This window comes from Anas platyrhynchos, chromosome 21, assembly GCF_047663525.1.
Source record: "Anas platyrhynchos isolate ZD024472 breed Pekin duck chromosome 21, IASCAAS_PekinDuck_T2T, whole genome shotgun sequence".
Classification (NCBI taxonomy): Eukaryota; Metazoa; Chordata; class Aves; order Anseriformes; family Anatidae; genus Anas; species Anas platyrhynchos.
The window spans coordinates 7,817,828-7,833,418 of NC_092607.1; the positions used below are offsets into that span (position 1 = coordinate 7,817,828).

Below are 15,591 nucleotides of genomic sequence, written 5' to 3' on the forward strand. Positions count from 1 at the left end.
CTTCCAGCAGATAAAGAACAGCCTCTTCTCTAGGGTTTCGCATCTATCATGAGGTCTCTGTTGTATGCCTGTGAGCTTCCCTGGTTAGTGATGCTGAGGCAGAGAGGGATTGGAGCTGCTTCTCTTGAATCACGCCTGAAACCTTAGTGAGATGGGAGGGAAAACAGAGCTGTGGGACTCATCAGTAACATCATCATCATTATTGTTTCATTTTGTACTTCAGTGCACTTTCTGCAACAGTGTAGGTTTCCTTTTTGGGGCGGGGGGGGGGAAGTTCTCCGAATTATAGATGGGTTTCTCGTTATGATAGAAATCACTGGATTTATGAAAAATGCATTGCTGTCATATTCCATTATCTACTTCCTCCCATGCTGCAGTTCTGTAGCTTGCAAGTCATTAGATTCTTTCTCAGAGTTCCTTTGAAATAATCCTTTCAAAAAACACTGTTCATTGGGTATGACCCCAGAGAGATACTGTCTGATACTAAAGCTGTCTTTTAGTTCTGCGAGGGAGACCTGTAACAACAAGATAAGTGCATGTATATTCCAAGTAATGTCTAGAGTTTGCTCCCTCCCATTAAACGCAATGGGAGCTCACAGTTCAAATGGCAGAATTTTGCTTTGTAAATGTAGGAGAAAATTTAGTTCAGATACATAGGTAAATTTGCATTTGGTAGTGATTTAATGTTCCATGGTCTGTTTTAGTTCCAACTTAAATATTACATTAAAACCAGCAAAAAAAAAAAAAAAAAAAAGCATTCTAACTGCTGGCTTCAGAAAGAGTGGGTATGATTTTGTTGTTGCTGTCAGTGTAGCAGTGAGATGCCTTTTGCTTTTTCCTCTTCATATAGCAACTCAGCAGCAGCAGTTAAATAATAGCCCTCCGGTCTTTCTTCAGGACTGTTTTTGCAAATGAAAGCAGGAACTTCAAATCCTTGTGTTTTCCATCTCACTTACAAGGTGTTTGTGAATTTTAAAATTTTTGCATCTCTTCACAAAAAAGCTGATGAGCATTAGTTAAGTCTTCTGGGTAAGAAGTACCCTTGGTGCAGGGAGGCTGCCTGGGTTTGTGCCACTGGGTTCAGAAGGTCATAAGAGGATATAAAAAAAAAAAAGAAAAAAAGAAAAAAAAGAAGGAAAATAAAAGAAAGCAATAAAAATAACAGTTTGGTGGTTTGTGGATGATAAATGGATAGAAAAAAGAGGGAAGAGTTCATATCCAACCAATGTCAAGCAATTACAGGCCTGTCAGTCTCACGTCAGTGCCTGGTAAAATCATGGAGAAGATGGTTCTCGAACGTATTGAGGCGCACCTGGGGGACAAAGCAGTCATTGGTCCCAGCCAGCATGGGTTTGTGAAGGGTAGGTCCTGCCTAACTAACCTGATTTCCTTTTATGATAAGATCACCCGTATGGTGGACCAAGGGAAACCAGCTGATGTGATTTTTTTGGACTTCAGCAAGGCTTTTGACACAGTTTCCCATAGGATCCTACTGGACAAAATGTCCAGCATACAGCTAAATAAAAACATCATACGGTGGGTGAGCAATTGGCTAACGGGCAGGGCCCAAAGGGTTATGGTGAATGGGGCTGCGTCAGGCTGGCGGGCGGTCACCAGTGGGGTCCCTCAAGGCTCCATTTTAGGGCCGGTACTTTTCAATATTTTTATAAACGATCTGGATGTAGGAATAGAAGGCATTTTGAGCAAGTTTGCTGATGACACCAAACTTGGAGGAGTTGTGGACTCGAATGAGGGTGGAAAGGCCTTGCAGAGGGATCTGGATAGGTTGGAGAGCTGGGCGATCGCCAACCGCATGAAGTTCAATAAGAGCAAGTGCCGGGTCCTGCACCTGGGACGGGGAAACCCTGGCTGCACGTACAGACTGGGCAATGAGATGCTGGAGAGCAGCCTAGAAGAGAGGGATCTGGGGGTCGTGGTAGACAACAAGTTGAATATGAGCCGGCAGTGTGCCCTGGCAGCCAGGAGGGCCAACCGTGTCCTGGGGTGCATCAAGCACGGCATCGCTAGTAGGTCGAGGGAGGTGATTGTCCCGCTCTACTCTGCGCTGGTGCGGCCTCACCTCGAGTACTGTGTGCAGTTCTGGGCACCACAGTATAAAAAGGACATGAAACTGTTGGAGAGTGTCCAGAGGAGGGCTACGAAGATGGTGAAAGGCCTGGAGGGGAAGACGTACGAGGAACGGCTGAGGGCACTGGGCCTGTTCAGCCTGGAGAAGAGGAGGCTGAGGGGAGACCTCATCGCAGTCTACAACTTCCTCGTAAGGGGGTGTCGAGAGGCAGGAGACCTTTTCTCCATTAACACCAGCGACAGGACCCGCGGGAATGGAGTTAAGCTGAGGCAGGGGAAGTTTAGGCTGGACATCAGGAAGGGGTTCTTCACAGAGAGAGTGGTTGCACACTGGAACAGGCTCCCCAGGGAAGTGGTCACTGCACCGAGCCTGACTGAATTTAAGAAGAGATTGGACTGTGCACTTAGTCACATGGTCTGAACTTGGGTAGACCTGTGCGGTGTCAAGAGTTGGACTTGATGATCCTTAAGGGTCCCTTCCAACTCAGGATATTCTATGATTCTATGATTCTATGAATGTCAGTCAGAAATACCTAAAAGCACCTGGCATCTGGATATTAAACATTGCTCAATCCCAGAACCACAAAACCTTCAGGTTTCCACTCCGATTCCCTCACGAAGCCTTGTCCAGCCACTGAGCCCGTTTACCCTCGTGGGGCTGGCCTGAGGCCTCATTGTGAACAGGGAGTCACCCTGCTGACATTATGGCTCTCTGGAAAGCTGCCATAAACCTCGCAGAACCAAATCCTGGTCTAGCAGCGATGCAGGCAGTTTAACAGGAGGGCAGGGGGCTTGATGTCGGTAGCACGAGGCATAACAGAGTAAAGCAGCGGTCCATTAAATCAGCGCACTGGGGCCTAGGCATTTACAGTCACACAGTCAGATGTTTCCAGTAATTATTTCCCCAAAGCATTTTTATTAGGTGCTCCATAAATAATATTCACTGCCATGCTCCTCTCACGGTCTTTTTTTTTTTTTTTTTTTTTTTTTAATAAGGAAAGAGAGAAGAGAAATGGAATTTGCTTTGCCTTCAGCTGCTTCAGCTGGATTTGGGGGTAACACTGTCTTTCAGCCCTCCTGAAGCAGACACGTGCTTGGAAAATAGGAGCAAAGTAGTTCTTTGAAGAACAAATGTGACTCCCTATAACCATCACTAGACTAACTTAATGAGAGGCAAGTTTCTGTTTGAATTTTAGGTTGGCCTCCTCGCCATGGATCCCATGGACACCTGAGATGGACAGTCAAGCAAGCAGTGGGATTAGACTAGGACTTCTGTGTTTGATTTTTTGTTTGTTTGTTACGTTATTTATTTTTAATAGAGTTCACCTAGTTCAAATCCAGGGTCATCAAACAGCATGGCCTTCTCCTCTCTAGAAAGACCTTCCCAAAGCTCAGCACTGTCGCTGTGTGTTTAATCTGCTCTGTACATGCAGCACTTGCTGACAGAGGCTGGCTTTCTCATGGAAGCTGTTGTGCAAAGGTTTTTTTTAGAAAATATCACCGTGTTGCCTGAGTTGTTTTAATGTCAAGCACTAGCGCTTCTTTCCTGGCACTTATACATGTGTTTTGCAAAACGTTTTTACTTAGGTTCTTGATTTTCAACATCAATTTTCTAGCCAAATTAAGATTCCCCAAATAAACCTAAGTATCTGGGGGATTTTTTTTTTTATATACTGGACTGCAGTATTGTGACTAAACCCAAGCAGAACTCAGGAGCAGGAGTAAAATGAGGTGTAGCCAGCAGCCATGGTTCAAGTTTGCTGCTGTGAGGATCAGCAGGTGTGTAATACTTCTGTCTGAGCTTAAAATCTGTGCACCAAATGTAGATGTGCACAAGGAGCACAGCAGTTGCTACGAGTTGAGCAGAAAATAGAGTTTTAAATAATGAGGGGATTTTGCTTATGGCAGTTCTCTGTCTCCTTGGGGTTGGTGGCTTTGTTCACTGGTAGTCTCCACGTGTGTATATGAAGGTACAGTGCCTGTGGCTGTATTTCAGAGGGAGCAGAATATTTTCAATTGAGCTAAAGCCAGTGGTCTAGGGCTATCTTAGCAGCCCTGGTTGCTAGCCAAAAGGCATAATATGTTGATTTGATATATGATCTAAGATTTGTGTCAGACCTAACACCCCCTTGCGCCTTGCCTGGAAGAGCCCTGTGAGAGCTCTTCCCATAGCTCTGCTGAAGCCTGCTGTAGCTGGAAGATGCTCTGCTACTGGCCATTGCTTCAGCAATGCCAGGGGCTGTAGTCCGTAGAAAAAGATGAATCATCTGTTTCTCTGAAATTATCTTCTCCAGATAATTTCTCGCTTCCTTTTGTTCTCTGTTTCATTTCTGGGCTATTCAAACTGGGGAAGTTGCAGCCCGAAATTAAATGTGAACCCAGCCCATTCCATACAAGTGTACATATCCATTTAGTGGTATCGGAAGACTCAGTTCAGTGAACCCAAGCCATTGGCATTTTATACTTCCCTCGTGCTCCAGCAGGTTATAGATTAACCCATTGTTATTCCTGTCTGAAGGAGCAGAGAAAAAGATATGCTCTGCAAAGACCATCATTATAAAAAAAAAAATCCATTGTGTTTTTAAAGAAATGTTTTATTGGAACCATAAGGTTTCTTTTTTTTTTTTCTTTTTTTTTTGAGAGAGAGAGAAAATTTGAAATCCGGAGTTTATTTTTCCTTCAGTGTCTCTCCTAAGAACCAACAGGAATTGAGATTTTTTTTTTCTCTCTTGTGTTTGTGCCTACTTATTAAACACACATGTGGCCTGGATTCCTTGCGTAGGTGCAAAGAGGTTTGAAAAAAAAAGAGAAAGAAAAAAAGGTGTAACCCAGTCCATTGACCTGTCTCTTTGCCCTTAGGACTCTTTCGAACAGCTGTGAGAAAAAGAAAAAGGAGGGAGGAAAGAGAAAAAAGGAGGCAGTTTAACAAGCCAAATCCAGATGTTCATTTCATACACACACCCTGAACAGCTTTTGCATGGTTTATTTCATTTTCTGAAACCATTTTTCACCAGCCTGTTTTCTCAGCTGGGAAACTTCTGGTGTAGTGTTTTCAAAAAAATATTGCATTTGGCATTACAAGAAAACAGAGCCTTTAAGACATTAAAAGGACAATATCCTTGTTTGACTTGGCTAAGGGAAGCAGGGCTATAGGAATTTTAGATTTTTGTACCACCCAAAGAATAGGTAAAATAAATTTTCCACTCTTAAACACAGTTTACATGGGAATTTGAGAGTTGATTTAGCTTGATTTTTTTTCCTTCATTTTAAAGACTTCTCTGAGGAGTTTGTATTAGTTTAGTGGGACTTTATTAGCATGAAGGGATAAGCAAACTGATAGAGTTTAGTTCACATCTACATTTGACAAACTGCGATCTAAAACTCATACTGAAGCTGAGCAATACTTACCTTCATTTTGCGAGGACTAGATCTTGATACATTTGCTCACACCAACACCTACGCAGCACAGACAGATAGCTGGACAAATTTGAAATGATTTAACACTGGTGCACCTTCTTTTCACTTAAAATGAGCTGCAGCATGTGAACCACAACTCATATTAGCTCTGTGAGTGACACTGATAGCAGTGGGGATGTGATGAGCCAACAGGACAGAATCTGCACTGAGCTTGGAGGTGCCCCAATGGCTGGCAAGTGAGGAATGAAATTAGTGAAAATCAAGTGCAAACAAGACCTATACTGCTGTCACTTAGCTAATTAAAGAGCATACTACTCTTCAGAAAACTCAGTGTGAAACTGAAGCCAGTGGTGACTTTTTGCTGTCATGGCTTCAGAACTTTTCCCACCTATGTGTCTTACCTGTGAGATCCTACAAGTGCCGTTTACCGTTTCTTATTGTGTTAGAGACTTGATTCAAAAGCCTCCACGTAAAAAATGCACTGTAACTCTGGAATAGGTGTGAGCAACGCTTCAGTGCTCCCATTGTTCAGCTGCTTTAAAACAGGAAAAATTGCAGATATACTTACCAGAAATCTCACCATTCTGTATAGGTTCTAGGACCCAGCAGCTAAGAAATTAAAGCAAAAGATTGGAATTGTTAGTGAGAAAGGGTGGAAATCAGGCAAGTTCAAATTTAGAATTTTAAGACTTATATTGTGGTTAAATTAAATAGAAGACCAACAGAGAGAGAGAAAAAAAAAAAAAAAAAGAAAAAAAAAAGGGGCATGAAAATACCCTAATTGGAAAAACTGCAACATTACTTAAGTAAATAGAAATGTTTAAAATACTAAAATGTTCCACTCCACACCATGTTTTCCTTTCACTTTGCTACTGCTAAAATAAGGGCAAATCATCAAGTTTCTGTCTTTTGGCATTTCAGAGCATTCAAGGATATGGTGTATGTGCCTGTAGATGTGTGCATCGTTAGGCCTTGGCAGTGCCAGGCGGTGGAAACACTGGCATTTTGGTGTCAGAACACCACCGAGTGGGCTATAAATACTTGGTCCTTGTACTAATATTCTCTTTAAGCAGAAAAAATAAAAGTAAGAAAAATCTAATTAAGGCTTAAAATGCATTAGGCAGATTATTTGGCCAGTGCAGAACTAGAGTGGAAAGCTGCCAAGGAATACTAGTAAGTTCTGTTGAGCAAACCGGTAGTCTTTTTAAAGCCACCGGCTTGGTACACAATCTGTGTAATCCTGGAGAAAGCAGATACTGTCAGTCCATTTCAGGAGACCACAAATTTGTGATGTAAAGTAGTGCAGTGCCCTGAGTGTTTTTTTGTCTCCTCTTTATCTGGTAGCATTCATTGTGCAGAGGTGTGTGTGTAGGTCTGTGTTTTTGTATGTATGGGTGCTTATACATAGATAATTACACATATCTATAGAAAAAAAACCAAAACATATAATAATTAGTTGATTAAAAAGGACAGCCTGTGAGGATATCAGACCAAGGGCCCAGGCAGCTTCACATCTGGCTTTGGGTAATAAGATAGGCCAGTAGCTAAGTTCAGAAATAGCTAAGTCTAGGGACTTCTACACGGATATTGTCAAGACTCTATGTTTGGAAATATTTTGTTGGTCGGTATATGTACACCACCCCTATATATTTGCCTTGGGAAATGTCATTTTAGGGTCTCTCTAAAAGGCAAGCAATCTGGTTGGAAATACCAGTGCATAGATCTCTCTGGGATGGCAGATGCCTTAAAAGGCACCTTGGAGCTGGTGTCAGGGTTGCATTCAGTGCTTGCACAGTGCATTGCGGCTTGGCCCATCAGTGGGCGCTTGTAATACAAAGTCAGTAAGCAGAGTGTGAGAGCAGGAGAGAAAATGAGGAGGGAAATGGGCTGTATGGGGGATTTGCAATCCTGTTGCCCTGTAGTGTCAGGCTGGAGTCTTCCAGTCATGTAAAGGGAAAATAGTAAACCTGGTAAAGTGTGAAGGCTCTTATCTGATTCTTTAGCTCTATTATACCTATCCATTGGTTAGCAGAAGGCACTAATTTGATCTCCTTCTTTAACTCTCTCTTCTCAAGGCTGAACAAATTCACCTCCCTCCTGTATTCAGTCCATGTTGATAGTCCACTTCTGGACTAAATCTGATGTGCTGATATCCATCTTGCACTCTGAGGAGGGTAAATGGTCCAACAGTGGAACTATGTTCTAGTTGTGGTCAGTATTTTGTATTTACTATCTCCTCTGTTGACATCAGATGCTCAGACCTCAGACATAATTGCGGTAAATCATCTCTCATTCAAATGTTGGAAACATCAGGGTGTACCTGGTCAGCCTTCTTGGAAGAGTCTGTTTCCTGCACACGCTGTACCCAGCACATCCCGTCCCATTCATTTGGCTCTCTCTGATAGCAATACAGCTAATTGCTTTTTTTTTCCCATTGGTGAGCTGGCTGGATCATCCTGGAGGTACTGTGTTTGTTTTCTTCTCTGACCATGCACTCTTATGGATTTAACAAAGACACCAGAAACATCTAGGACAAGCAGAAGGAGAGAAGAGCCCTCCATTTCTATTTCTATGAATAATTTAGTGCCAAGTTAACTGAAACGCTTGAAAAAGATTTTTGGTGCCTAGCTTCATTAAACCCTCTATACCCAAATGTATTCTCTAACAGCATCAGCATCCGACACTTCATCTTGTCCCAATCACAGCAAAGGCCTTGTAGAAACACAATGCAGGGGAAGGGAGAAGAAAAGCAGATGGTTGCTGCCACTACACATGTCTGGGTGTGTGCACGTATGCTCTATAAACTTATATTGGGGGGGGGGGGGGGGAATCTATAAGAGAAGAAGGAATGGATCCCCAAGCCACTTCAACCTCCCCAAATTTACGCCCTGTTTGGGGATACTAGCTGCGCTCTGTCGCACTGAAGAGCACTGTGCTGCATTCTAGCCCCCTTCTATGAAGCAAGTGTTTTAAGCAGAATATTATATTCTTGTCCACTAAGCTTTTACCAGCAGGACGAGTGGGACCTCCTTCGCTTGGCAGTGGTTTCTGTCAGCGATCTGTCTTCTGCAGCTATTTCCGTGGGAAGGCCTTCCATCTGGCGCTTGGCAGGGAGGGGAACTTTCCTCTCAAATGTTTTCTCTCTTTTTCTTTCTCTTGCCCTGTTTAAGGTATACCCTTTGGAAGTCTGCAGCTTCCAAGATTTATTTTTGCACTGAGTGCATACTTTGTTTTACGTGGTCTGGCTTTCTTTTCTTCTAACAAAACGCCGCCCCCATGCCCTGCTTATCCTGGCAGAGGGAGAAGAATGCTGTTTGCCTTAACATTACCTTCAGTCTCAGTATGCAGCAGGTCAAAAGATGTGACAAGTACACATGCTAATCCCTTTCCCTTTCAGTTAATAGAATAACACAGATGGGAAAGTTTACATTGGGATCTGACACTTGCTCCAAGCGAAAGTTAAGAGAGAGATGGGTTGGACATTGCCTTTCAGTTCAGAGCGGGGCCTACACAAACTCACCTTCCCACTCGGCACCAAGGAGCTCCTGTCATCCTAAACCATGTTTGCTCTGCTAAGAATTTTCCCTTTCCCCTTTGCTCCTCTTTTGAGAGCAGTAGGTAGAATTGGGTAATGCGTTGAAAGCTTTTATAGAATGAAATATTCCACAAGAATTAGTGACATTCAAGTGAAAAAATGCCAACGTTTTCCATTGAAACACCACCATTTGTTTTAAAATGGTGATTTTTTTAAACATTTGACAGTCCTGAACATTGAAGTGTCATGTAAGAAAATAATTACCACTAAAACCAGATATTTTCTTAGAAATATTAATTTGATTTCAATAAAACCTCATACTACCAGCTTTGTTTTGGTATAATTAGACTATTTACATCTGATTTGATTTGATTTTCTGTTTCTTTGTAACCTCCAGAATATGTCCTCCGACATTGAGCACGGCATATCCCATTTGTAAGTCTGTATACCTGAAGATTAGCTACTTATGTGAGTCCTGCAAGAAACAGGAAAGAATAAGACGTAAGATTATGCCTCTGGTGGGAAAGGCTGCAGCACTCTCCAGAAGGGTTGATCCATCACACTAAGTACTGCTGTCTGCCCCTCAAGTACGTACCACCCCACAACAACTCTGATACCGTGAGAACCTACATGCTCACTCCCCACATGGGAGCAAGCAAGCTTCTGGTACACCTGAAGCTCCTTAAATTTAAGGTTTTGAGGGTATCTCTAATGAGATTAATATCTAAGATCTATTCTGGCAGACATGGGTGTCAGTCTAAACACTGAGAAACTGTACTTTATGGTTTTTTTTTTGTTTGTTTGTTTTAAGATTTTAAAAATGAAGCTGTGTGCCAATTAGTAGAAATATGGTTAGAAATGCAATTTAAAACATTCTAAGTTTTACTGACATAGACACATAATTGCATTGAACTTGCTAGTAATGAAAATACTTATTTTAGCTTGTATTAGAAACTGCCTATAAGTTTTGCATAACCATGAATGTATTGTTCATGAGAAGCACTGTTAGCGACCTGCTTTCTGATGAGAGAACTAATGTTTGTGTTTGAGAATGACTGCCTTTCTTTCAAGTCTCTTTCAAAATGTGCAGTTTCAGAACTGCCTTTCTCATATTGCTGTAGCTATTTCTCTGAATTTCAGGGCAGACAGGGTTGTATATCTTTCAGCCTGCTACCTACTGTTAGCCTTGATAGGTCCCTAATGCTTGTTTTACAAATCAAGGTTTGGCTTGCATTTGGTTTGGTCTGCTACAGGCTCTGGTAAAGACGTGTTTAATGAACAGGAAAGCTACAGCTGAAGCTCTATGAAAAGGCATATGAAACGACTAGGAATAAGAACTAGCAGCGGTTTCACACACTAGGATTACCTGGCTTGGAAACGAACAGTGCTAGGGGGGCACCACAGCCTACGCAAAGCCAACAGTCGTGTTGCAGTGTACATAACAGTCATACAGATCGCCGTCTCTGGCCTGGCAGCAGCTGTGAGGCTCATTCATGCCGCGCAGACCATGCAGAGGAGAGCAGAGCAAGCTGAGTTAGAAGCTTGAAGCCTTAAACCTAAGTGAAGGGTCCCCCTGGAGCAGTGGAGAGATGCCTCCCTGCAGGGAGCATGAGGACGACCAGCTTATGCTAAATGCTGGAATCCTAGTGACGTGAGGAAGATTGTACCATGAGGACTGGTACACTGAATGACTGAGATACACAGGCCAGGATTCATGATTTCCCACTTTGGCCGCTTCTGTGAGGGTTTAGATTGGAAGGCATGCAGATCTTTCTGACTGATGAATGAGACAAGCACCTCCAGGGGAGGTGAGTGTCCCACAAAAGCTTTGATCTAACTTCTGGAGGTGTCTTTCTTTCTTCTTTGTAGACAAACCTGAAACAACAACAGCATTTTACTTGATCATCATTGCAGTGATTCAGTGTGGGTCAGGTGAGTCCAGCCTGATTCCTACACAGGAACCAACATTCCCACTGGTCCTGGTGGAAATTCAAGCTCCTTATTTGGGGCAAGGAAACTTCAGTGCTTCTGTCAGCCCGACCTTTACTCTCCATTGTAATTTCATTCCTGACTTCTTGGCTAAGAGCTCTAGCAACGGGGAATGATTAGTGCCCCTCACAATGAAAGCTTTTGCAACATGGGTGACTGCTTACAAGAAACACAGCTGAGACCACCAACTGTTTTATTTTTATTTATTTTTTTCCCCCAGATTCTGCTGATTAAGAAGCTCATGAGATCCATGTAATTTCCCTGGAGGTCCTCAGGGAAGCAGCGGTCAGACAATCCTTTTCCAGCCTGCTTTGGGCAACGCTGGTGGTACAGCACTGCTGGCACTGCATTTAGGTTGTCGTGCTGCTAGGTCTCTTAGCACAGGGAGCTAGATGTAGGTTTTTCAAGTCTGCCCAAAAGGGGTCTGATTCAATGCAACAGGCTTCTAACAAACTGTAGTTGTTAGACGGTAAACCCTTTATTCACTGTTATTCTGAGCTTGATTTGAACAAGTAACCTGGCAGTAAATGGCTCTGTGCCCTGAGTTACAGGTTATGAAGAATAAACCAAAAATCTCTCATAAAGGGGCTGGAGCTTGAGAAACTCCATTATTCTTGGCAGTCACCGCCCTAGGCTTTTTTAAAAATAGCCCCTAAACATGAAGAGGTGCCACATGGAGTTTTCAGATCTATATCTGCCTGCAGACCTTTGTTTTAAAATTTCAGGTGCCTTTGTATCTCACTGCACTAGGTTATGATCACAGGCATCACCCAGGGCAGTAGGTAGCATGTAACTTGCGTCATCCTTTGGCTAATTTGAGCAGGAATTTCGGTACCCCTTGGAATCACACTCCTCCCTGCTTCCTCCAGTTTGAGGGAGGCCAGTAATTTGCTGGTGGCTATTTAACCTCAGGAGGCCTTTTCGCCTTCCCGTCTCCTACCCCACACAGCCTAAGATGCTCTTGCCAGCAAGCTGAGCTGAGGCTCGCCTCATTTCCTCCCCTGTAATTCCACTCCCTACTTGGAAGAGAACGGCGGGGAATGGATTCAACTTGCCCCTTCCTCTGTGGCCAGTCTATCCGTCCTTCCTGTGTATGGGAACACAGACCAAGTCACATTGAGTCTAGTAGCAATATAGATAGAGACAAAGCCTGCACTTTAACTGGACCTTGCATCTGAATACCTCAGAGAACTTCAAAAATTACAGTTCTGCAGTGTAAATAAAATACGCCAGCACATCCGTCTTCCAGACCATCAGTCTATACTTAGGACTTGCCTCTACTGATGTTATTTGGAGTATTTCCACGGAGTTCAGCTGAGCTGGATGATCTCGTTAGAAATCATTTTTTGACCTTGTAATTTACAGTTCTTTGTTGATTTTTTGAATCAATGCATTTTCATGTAAGAAAGATCTTTGCTTCCTACTGCAGTAGATATAGCGCAGACCTGATCCCTGTAACCTTACATGCCAGAAACAGTTATGAGATCATGTCCATAACCAGAAGTAAAACCATTTATAAAAATGTCTCATCTACCCAGGAAATGTGTTTTCATGATGAGGATAAGGCACAGCACGAATACCTGCTCGTTTAAAACATAGAATTAAATATGTGTGCGTGTACATTATAAAATTGTTTGGGAAACACAGCTAAAACATATATATCCAATGCGTTATTAGTATGTTAAGATAGCCTATGTATATTCTCAACTCAGAGATCACATGAATGATCAGAACAGATTTATAACAAAACATTCAAAATATAGATTATTTTAGAAGCTAAAGAAAAGTTTTCCTTTGCTACAATGTCTGCTAAAAGAGCTGGCAATGCCAGGGAACATGATGTGCTGAGACTACTGCATACCACGGTTGTCTCATAGATCTCCTTTATTTCTTGTTTATTTGTCTCTCTCTCTCCCTCTTTCTCGCCCTACATTTAGGTATTAGGCTCCTTGGGCAGAGTGTGATTTGACATTCAGTGTTACAACAGTCATTACTCCAAAGAAGCCCACAATTTGGGACCGAACAAGTGATGGTAATAGGTACTGAATGTAAGTCAAAAAAAGCACGCTTCACAGCTGAGCTTGCATTTAAAAAAGCAGCTTTATAAAAGGTCTATGAGAAAGCACAGGTATTGTACAGTCATACTGAGTTCCTATTCTGTTCCCTGATGAATGACAGCTGTGTATTCTAGGGAAGAGGTGACCACACACATCTAGCAGTGTTTCCTCCTGGTGATACCCTTGTGAGCTCTCAGCCATCCCCAGACATGGCAGCGAACATTGGGTCCCAAGTTCGTATTTCATGTGTGTTTCCTATGAATCATATCTCCTCTTGTCACCACAGCATCTCATCACTCTCTTTCTGAGAATTTAGTTGACTCATTACTCCAAGTTTCTTTTTCCTTGGTGCACTTCTCTTTCCCTTCATCTGATACCTGTCCTGCCTTATTCCTTGCCACCACTGTGATACATATATGCATTTCAGTGCCATTTGCAGAGCCTAACTGTGCCGTATGAACAAAGTCCTGGATGAATGGGAGGAAGGAGAAGAGTAGAGTGGCACTGTTCCTGGAAGAGCAGCAGGAAATGGAAAATTTCCATGAATTCAAGGCTGTTTTCAGGCAGCCTAAATTCTACCTATGTTCTCGTGCCTAACGTTATCCACAACATATTCTAGACCTTCAGGGTTGCCAAGCCAATAGGAAACCAAAGCTGAACTAGGAGAATTAGATGGAATACAGCTGTTGGAGGCCACATGAGTTGTGTCCTTTGTAATCATGGAGCTTACTGGCAAAGCTATGTGAATAATGGACTATTTTTGTTTTTTGACAATTCTGAAAACATGCAGCAAAAATATTTGTAAAGAATGTTTGAGTGTATTCAAAACAATCCAACAATCCAACAATCCATCTTCAAGCAGAGTGTGAACTGAAAAGCTGTCAACTTTCCTTCTTGGTTTAAATGAAAAGTTTCACTTCATTTTTGTTCATTTAATTGTTTGCCTTAATTTAATTTTTCTTTAAATTTTAAGTAAGAACCCTGCAAAATCTGAAGTTGCTTTATAATAATTAATGAAAAAGCACAGGTATTTCTTTCTGAAAATAATGAAAACTAAACATTTAAATGTTTTAAAACTGTATTTACTGTTTGAGATTGTTATTTTAAACCACTAGATTTTGCAGAAAGTAGCACAGGATTGGGGAATATTTTCATTGATCAGAAGTGGGATTTTGGCAAAATCTTTGCTATAACATTTCGTCAGCTCTAGACATCAATCCTGTCTCTTCTCCCTCACTGTGTAAGCTCTGCGGACACTACCAACAACAGTATTTGACTTGATTCAAGGCAGTGGCACTAATGCTTTTGGTCCTTGCATGACCTGTACAAACAGGGAAAAAACTTTTCATCTTCTTGGACTCTCTGACTTTCTAAGGGTATATAATGTAAAGCTGTACACGTCACAGCCAGAAAGGCAAGACAGTCCAAGGAGACAAGAAGATAATTAAGAAAGGAGTTTGCATGACATGCTTCATGTACTTCATATTTCTGTGTGAAACTCTTGGCTCACTGGAGTGTTTTGTTGCAGTCAGCATTGCTGAGTTGTGGGGTTACACGGCCTTTCTGCAGTAAAGTACGTTTGTCTGCATGCAATCAAAAAAAGTGTCTGTGCATCCATTCCCAAATGAAGAAATAATACACCCTCCCTCCTCCTTGCAGTAAGTGTAGCTATCTGTTGATCCTCGTCTCAAATGGAAAAGGTAGTTAAAGTGATGGAAGCGAGGTTAATACATGAATCTTTACTTCGAAACAGGCCTTTAAAAAAGAGTTAATGACCCCAGAGTACTGAAGATGAGCAATTAATATTCCTTTAGAACAAGGAGGCTGCTGGTGTTTTTCCATAAACTTAAGGTAAAGTCACTATCACATTTTAGTTCACAAAACTAAGTGTGTAAGTTACAAAATTTTTTGGAGAAGTGATTCAGTGAAATAATCTGCTGTTTGCCTAGGATCATCCACAGATGTGCTGGAACATCGTTCAAACCTTTTTTTTTTTTTTTTTTTTTTTTTAAGTAAGATGTCAGTGGGATTGAATCAACAATGATCATGTGAGACATGTTTGGTGCAAGTGATTCTCATGTGCAATTCATATGCTGTACATTGAAAACACAAAGTTTGGAAAAAAAGGGACCTGTGTATCTGGAAAGCAGAAAGTTAATGCCTGGCAGAGCTCAGCTGTGAATTTTGCATGAGAGAAAAGAAGAATGAATTAAAAGTGAACATGGTCATACTGGAAAAAGTTCAATAGAGGACCACTGATGTGATCGAGGGACTGGAGCACATCTCCTGTGAGGAGAGGCTGAGAGCTGCTGCTGTTGAACCTGGAGAACAGGAGGAGCAGAGAGGATCTTATCAATTCATATAAATACCTGAAAGGAGGATGCTAAGAAGATGGAGCTAGGCTCTTTTCAGTGGTGCCCAGTGCTAGGACAAGAAGCAATGCGCACAAACTGGAACAGCAGAGGTTCCCTCTGAACATCAGGAAGCGCTTCCTTACTGTGTAGG

At 42.1% G+C, this 15,591-nt stretch overlaps 1 long non-coding RNA gene across 12 annotated transcripts in view; it reads left to right on the top strand.

Moving 5' to 3' along the window:
- Positions 1 to 15,591, top strand: part of LOC106014718 (uncharacterized) — a 127,299-nt gene that overhangs the window by 90,631 nt on the left and 21,077 nt on the right. For 11 of the 12 annotated variants that reach the window (XR_011804446.1, XR_011804450.1, XR_011804455.1 and 8 more), the window contains 3 exons: positions 9,438 to 9,627; positions 10,910 to 10,972; positions 11,250 to 13,077. This is a non-coding gene — a long non-coding RNA (uncharacterized lncRNA). The remainder of the gene's footprint in view (positions 1 to 9,437; positions 9,628 to 10,909; positions 10,973 to 11,249; positions 13,078 to 15,591) is intronic. The other variant, XR_011804451.1, reaches the window with a different exon arrangement.